At 37.3% G+C, this 7,675-nt stretch overlaps 1 pseudogene; it reads right to left on the bottom strand.

Annotated features, from left to right (window-relative positions):
• Positions 1 to 438: 438 nt before the first annotated feature.
• Positions 439 to 4,367, bottom strand: LOC123219678 (annotated as a pseudogene).
• Between the last annotated feature and the right edge of the window lie 3,308 nt (positions 4,368 to 7,675).

Genomic DNA, 7,675 nt, shown 5'->3' with positions numbered 1-7,675 from the left:
TAGCACCATCGAAATTAACATGCTCTTCCAAAGGTAAAGGAGATAAATCTAATGGTGTTAAAGGATTAAAACTATACACAATTTCAAAAGGTGAATAGTGCATGGATGAATGCACAACCCTATTATATGCAAACTCTACATGGGGTAAACTTTCATCCCAAGACTTCACATTCTTTTTTATGATAGCACGCAATAATTGCCCTAAAGTTCTATTCACAACTTTAGTTTGACCATCAGTTTATGGATGACAGGTAGTACTAAATAACAACTTAGTTCCTAATTTCGCCCACAAGGTCTTCCAAAAGTAGGACAAAAATTTTGCATCTCTATCACTAACAATAGTTCTTGACATACCATGCAAACGTATTACCTCTTTAAAGAACAAATCAACAACATGTGAAGCATCATCAGTTTTATGATATGGAATAAAGTGTGCCATCTTAGAAAACCGATCAACTACCACATAGATGTTGTCATTACCACGTCTAGTCCTAGGTAGTCCAAATACAAAATCCATAGAAACATCTACCCAAGGTGAATGTGGGACAGGCAATGGCGTGTACAAACCATGTGGATGCACTTTAGACTTAGCTTGCAAACATGTGATACAATTAGCGCAATACTTAGAAACATCAGATTTCATGTTAGGCCAAAAAAAAATGCTCTTGCAAAATATCTAAAGTTTTAGCTATGCCAAAGTGACCCATCAAACCTCCTTCGTGTGCCTCACGAATTAACATCAAACGCAAAGAACACTTAGGCACACAAAGCTTATTCAAACGAAACAAGTAGTCATTATGCTTATAAAATTTTTCAAAGGCAACTTTCTCACATGCATTATACACATTGCTAAAATCATGATCATGTGCATACAACTCTTTAATATGCTCAAAACCAAGCAATTTAGCATCTAAAGTAGTAAGAAGTGCGTACATTCTGGACAATGCATTAGCCACAACGTTTTTTTTACCTTGCTTATATTTGATGACATATGGGAAGGATTCCAAAAATTCACTCCACTTTGCATGTCGCTTATTGAGTTTGTTTTGACCCTTCAAATACTTCAAACTTTCATGGTCAGTACCCATCCATGCGATGAATGAGTGCCTTGGGAAATGTCTTTTGAACCAAGGGTGGTATGAAGACCAAAGATAAGCTTTATGACCTCGGCATCATTCCAAGCAATATGTGTGGTCTTTGCAATGGGGATCCGGAAAGCATGGATCATCTCTTTTTCAAATGCCCTTATTCTGCCGCCATTTGGAGTCATTTTGCTAATCTTTGCTGGTTTGATATTCCCCCCCTTCCTTGGGGCACTCTTGTTCTCTACTATGCCGACAAATGGAAGGGAGATAAACTTCTACACATCATTTGTAAGCTTTGCTTTGGTGCCACTTTATACTACATATGGGTTGAACGCAACAATGTATACTTTGGTAGGAACAAATCTCCGCAAGAAAGGATCATTGCCGCCATCAAGGATTGTGTGAAAGCTAGAACATTGTCCTTATCAAACATTCAAAGATCTTCCGTAAATGACTCCATTGCATTGATATGGGACTTGCCGAGATCCATATTTTGTTAACTTGCTGATTTCCGGATATTGGAATTGTAATGTCTTGTTTTCTTATAGCTAGTTTTATGCTTATGTGATTTCGTATGGCTTGTAGTTTTGGTTGTTTGCTTTCCTTATCCGTAGCTTTGAGTTTTTGGTTGTACTTAGCTTGAGCCTATTTGCTTCTTGTTTGTACTCTTGTGTTACATGCATGATTGTTGGCATAACCTAGGGGCATGTCCTAGGTATGCTTGTGTTAGGTTTAATCTAGGGACATTGTCCTAGATAAACCAATATGTACATTTTGTCTTTGGTATAAAAATCATTAATTACTTACCAAAAAAAAAGTATGGATGACGAACTCTTTAGGCACAAGGTAGTGTTGCCACGTCTCTAATGCCCTCACTAATGCATACATTTCCTTGTCATATGTTGAGTAGTTCAATGCTGCGCCATTCAATTTTTCACTAAAGTATGCAATTGGCTTGCCCTCTTGCATAAGAACAACACCAATTCTCACTCCCGAAGCATCACATTCAATCTCAAAAGTTTTATCAAAGTTAGGCAAGGCAAGAACATGAGCAGAAATTAACTTAGATTTAAGCATGTTAAATGCCCTATCTTGTTCATCACCCCACTTAAAACCAACATTCCTTTTAATAACTTCTGTCAAAGGGGTGGCTATGCTAGAGAAATCACGCACAAAACACCTATAAAAACTAGCTAAGCCATGGAAACTTCGAACATCCCCAACGTTTTTAGGTGTAGGCCAAGATTCAATAGCCTTAACCTTTTCATTATCAACCTCAATACCATGCTCACTAACAATATAACCTAAAAATCTAACCTTAGGCACACAAAACGTACATTTAGCAAGCTTAGCATGCAACTTTTGTGCACACAAAACACAAAAAACAGTTCTCACATGCAAAATGTGGTCTTCAAGTGATTTGTTGTACCCAAGTATATCATCAAAATAGACAACAACGAATTTGCCAATAAATTCACGCAAAACATGGTTCATCAAGCGCATGAACGTACTAGGAGCATTAGTTAACCCAAAAGGCATCACTAACCACTCATATAAAATATATTTTGTTTTAAAGGCAGTTTTCCATTCATTTCCTACTTTCATTCTAATTTGATGATAACCAGCCATTAAATCAACTTTAGAGAATATACATGCACCATGCAATTCATTTAACATATCATCTAAATGAGGAATAGGATGGTGATACTTTACAATGATTTTGTTGATGGCACGACAATCAATACACATACGCCATGAACCATCCTTTTTTGGCACCAATAGAATAGGAATGACACATGGGCTCATGCTTTCTTTAATCAACCCTTTTGACAGCAACTCATCCACTTGACGTTGTAACTCCTTTGTTTATTTGGGATTGCTCCTATAAGCTGGGCGATTTGGAATTTGTGCTCCAGGAATGAAGTCAATTTGATGTTCTATCCCCCTCAATGGCGGCAAACCATCAGGCATGGATTCGGGAAACAAATCTTCAAATTCCTGCAACAAAGCTTGAAAAGAACTAGGGAGAGAAGAGAGAATTGAGTTAGATTCAAAAGATAAACATGCATCCTTGAATACCAATAGTATCAAAGGCTGCCTTGTTAAATAAGCCTTTCGAACCTCACTCCCTCTTGCATAAAAATTTCCTTTTACATCTTTCTTTGCCATTCTTTGCACACTATTCTCTCCTTTTGCATGCGCACTCTCATGAATTTTTTTCTCACTGCGCATCCTCTCTACTTGCTCTCCTTTTTCCTCTCTATTTGCACACCTCTCTTGGCTTTTCTCACAGCTCTCCTTTTGCTTGTGCATCTTTTCTTTTCCATGTGCACTCTCATATTCACTCAAAGTTTTTTGATCTTCGTATACTTCTTTAGGTGTCATAGGTAACAAGTTGACATGTCTACCATTCATGTTGAATGAATATCGGTTAGAATACCCATCATGTATAACACACCTATCATATTGCCAAGGGCGTCCCAATAATATGTGACTAGCATGCATAAGTACTACATCACATAAAACCTCATCATGATAACGCCCAATGGAGAATGAAATTAATGCTTGCCTCGTGACCTTAATATCCCCACTATTATTCAACCATTGCAACCTATAAGGTCTAGGATGTTTAGTTGTTTTCAACCCTACTTTATCAACTAAACAAGCATTAACAACATTAGTGCAGCTACCACCATCAATAATCATACTACACAATTTATTATCTATCACGCATCTAGTATAAAAGATATTTTCGCGTTGTACCTCATCCTCCAAAGCTTGCATGTTTAGAGCACGCCTTGCAACCAACGTGAAAATTGGTCCTTTAGGGGCTGGTTCATCACCCTCTTCTTCTGAAACATCCTCCAATGGTGGTATATCACTCAAGTCATCGTCATCTTCACTCACCACCTCCCCATTGCGTAGGGTCATCACCTTTGCATTTGGACTTGGTGCAGCTCTATGTTCGTATCCCAAGCACCTAAAGCATTGTATATCATGTGATTTACCCTTGGATTTGTCATCCTTTGGTTGCATTTTTTGTGTAGTGAGCTCTTTATTTTTGTTTTGATCAGATCTGCCCTTATTTGTATTCGCATCACCTCCCTTGTTCCCTTTCCAATTCAGCTTCCATGATGTTGGGGTCGAAATAGCCTTGGTTTTTACTCTTAGTTGTTTTTCAATCTTGGTTGCCATGTGTACCATATCCTTCAAATATACATAATTATGCAACTCAACAAGGTTAGCAATATCACAGTTCAAACCTGAAAGAAAACGTGCCATAATAGCTTCCCTATCCTCCTCAATGTTGGCTTAAATCATGGTCATCTCCATCTCTTGGTGATATTCTTCAACACTATTGGATCCTTGATTCAACCTTTGTAATTGATTGTACAGCTCCCTATAGTAGTGTTGTGGTACGAATCTCTTCCTCATGATTATTTTCATCTCAAACCATGAAGAAATAGGACCTCCTCCGCTTCTGCGCCTAGTAGAGGTAAATTGATCCCACCATACACTGGCATAATCGGTGAATTCAATGGCTGCCAATTTCATCTTCTTCTCTTCGGTGTAGTTATGGCACTCAAATACACGCTCTACCTTCTTATCCTACTCTAAATATGCCTCTGAATCACTTTTACCACGGAAAGCTGGAATCTTCATTTTGATTGAACCTAAATTCCCATCTTTTGATTTGTCTTTGTTGGAACGTGCAGATCCTTCTTCTTCAACCTCCCCTTCTAATGATCAAGGGATAACTTCACCAAATTCACACATGGGGAAACATTCTACTTCAACAAACACAAAGAATTTGGATCCATTGAGCTATGACGGAGGCCCAATTACACGAGCAAGAGCCAAGAAGATGAAACGACAATCATTGGGCTCGTTCAAAGTCATTTGGAGCTTATGGGAAAGAGTCCGAGTGAAGTCGAAGGGCAACTCATGGTCAACGACATGACAAGCATGGAGTTTAGTTCAAGACTTGTGCATTTAATTCAATTTGAAGAATTAAAAGAGCTTAAGTTAACACAAGGAGCCCAAATACATGAATTGGGCTAAAGGCAGCAAGGAGCACATGTTGGGCTTAGTCGAATATGTATATGGAAGCCCAAGTCACATCAATTCAGCTAGCCCTTTTGTGATTAGTTATTATCTAGTTGTTATCCTAGTTTAATTAGGAAAACTTGTTTAGTTATTATATAATTGTTATCCTAGTTTAATTAGGAGAGTGCTTAGTTGTCATGAGTTGTTATTTTCCTTTTTTAAAGGATTTATTTCGTTTTTTTTTGGTTCTTTTTTTTTTGTTTTTGACTAATTAACACTAAAAATCTTAGCTAAACAGATCTGGAAGCCTTCAAACACCTCTTGAAGCTTGGATCATGATATGTGATTTTGGTGATACTTCATGCAAATCAGCAAGGAATGGAACTTTGGTGCTTTTGGGGTTCCTCCTGATTTGATGTTGCCCAAACCACTTGTATGAAGAATTTTGATGTTGAATTTGCTACTGTCGAATCACTTGATGATGAAAATGCAAATTTTTTTTTTTTTTTATATTGATGCACGAACACAAGACTAAAGGTTATGTAGCTTATACTAGAACCAATGCTCTGATACCAAACTGATACAACCCTTGCTAATCGATCTAACAAGAACTATAACAATCTATTGGAATCTTGCCCAAAGATCTATCTAGCATAAACCAAAAGAATTAGAACCCTCTTGTTATCTAACAACAAGGAACTCTAATTATCAAAGAAAGAATTCACAACTTTCTCAAGAAATGAATTCAAAGAAAACTCTCACAAGAACTTTGGAGAAATTCGGAATTTTTGATTAGAATCAAGCTGCCCATAATCTTGAGTTTAATACATATATATATGTTGCTTCTAACCCTAAAAAATGAAATAAATCCTTTAAAAAAGGGCTAGCTGAATTGATGTGACTTGGGCTTCCATATACATATTCGACTAAGCCCAACATGTGCTCCTTGCTGTCTTTAGCCCAATTCATGTATTTGGGCTCCTTGTGTTAACATAAGCTCTTTTAATTCTTCAAATTGAATTAAATGCATAAGTCTTGAACTAAACTCCATGCTTGTCATGTCGTTGACCATGAGTTGCCCTTCGACTTCGCTCGGACTCTTTCCCATAAGCTCCAAATGACTTTGAACGAGCCCAATGATTGCCGCTTTCATCTTCTTGGCTCTTGCTCGTGTAATTGGGCCTCCGTCATAGCTCAATGGATCCAAATTCTTTGTGTTTGTTGAAGTAGAATGTTTCCCCATGTGTGAATTTGGTGAAGTTATCCCTTGATCATTTGCATCATTTTCTTTTCCCATCGAAGCTAGTTCTCTCATCAATAGGCAATGGCAAAAGATCCAAAGGAGTCAGTGGTTTAAAACCATAAACGATCTTAAACGGGGAATAACCTGTAATAGAATACACCGTCTTATTATATGCATATACTATGTGTGGTAAATTGATGCATACATGGCTCCATCATCATTTTTGGGTTCCAAGCCATCCTCAAGTCTCCATACAGCCTTTGAAGCGAAGAAGGATGAGGTTCTAGAAATTCCCAAGCCAAAGGAAGCCTTACACCTTCAATTTTGGTCCAACTCCACTTTTGGGCATAGCCTCATTAGTTAGGCTCAAAAATCCCTTAAGTAGTTTGCTCTTATGCCTAAAATAAGCTTCACATGGTGCATTTCCAAGTCCAATCTGCCCAAGCCTCTTTTGAAGTCCATTTTTAACTTAAATTTGTACATTTAGTTGGCTTAGAACTAAATAGAAGCTTGGATGCAAAGCTAGGAGACATGGTTCTTAGATTTAAGGAAAAGGCAACCCACTTTTTTAGCAACTAAGAGGCATGGCTTAGCTTAATTCAAGGGGTTTCGGTATTTAAAAAAAATATTAGAATTTGTACTGGAAGTCCATTTTACCGCCAGCCCTATCATTATATAAAGGGAGGCCATACTTTTGTAGAAGGCTAGATACTAGATATTTATGAAAATTTGAAGCTAAAAGCTTGTTGGCTTTTTCTTTCTCCATTGTCCTTTATCCAATTCATTCTTGTGGAAGAATTGGTGGTGGAAAACTGCAAGGTTGGTAGAATTTCCTTTATGCCTTGGTTAATGCTTATGTTTCCCTTAAAAAATACAAATTTGAATGCATGTGTAGGTACTGAAGTTGCATGGCAGAGAGTTGTGAGATATTTATAGTTTTGCCACTAACTTTGTTGCACATTTTGACTACATTTGATGAGTTTTGAATGTTGTCATAGCTTGATAGAAAGTTCTTTGAGTCCTTTTTGCATTGATATAACTTTGGAGTGATTCGGAGATTATTTGGATTGTTAAATTTGAAGAAGAAAAAAACTACCCTGTCATATGAACAGTGATTCCAGGATTTTGTGTTGTGCGATGTTGCATTAGTTTGATGAAAATGCACCGTTAACATTCCTCCCAAGTTTTTAAGTTCTTTTCAACCACAATATGCAATAATTGAGTTAATGTCTTATTTACTACTTAAGTTTGCCCATCGATTTGCAGGAGACACGTAGTAGAAAATAAGAGCTTAGTACCT

Source organism: Mangifera indica, chromosome 6 (genome assembly GCF_011075055.1).
Source record: "Mangifera indica cultivar Alphonso chromosome 6, CATAS_Mindica_2.1, whole genome shotgun sequence".
Classification (NCBI taxonomy): domain Eukaryota; kingdom Viridiplantae; phylum Streptophyta; class Magnoliopsida; order Sapindales; family Anacardiaceae; genus Mangifera; species Mangifera indica.
The sequence above is the reverse complement of the archived record's forward strand: the minus strand, read 5'-3'. Positions and strand labels throughout refer to the sequence as shown.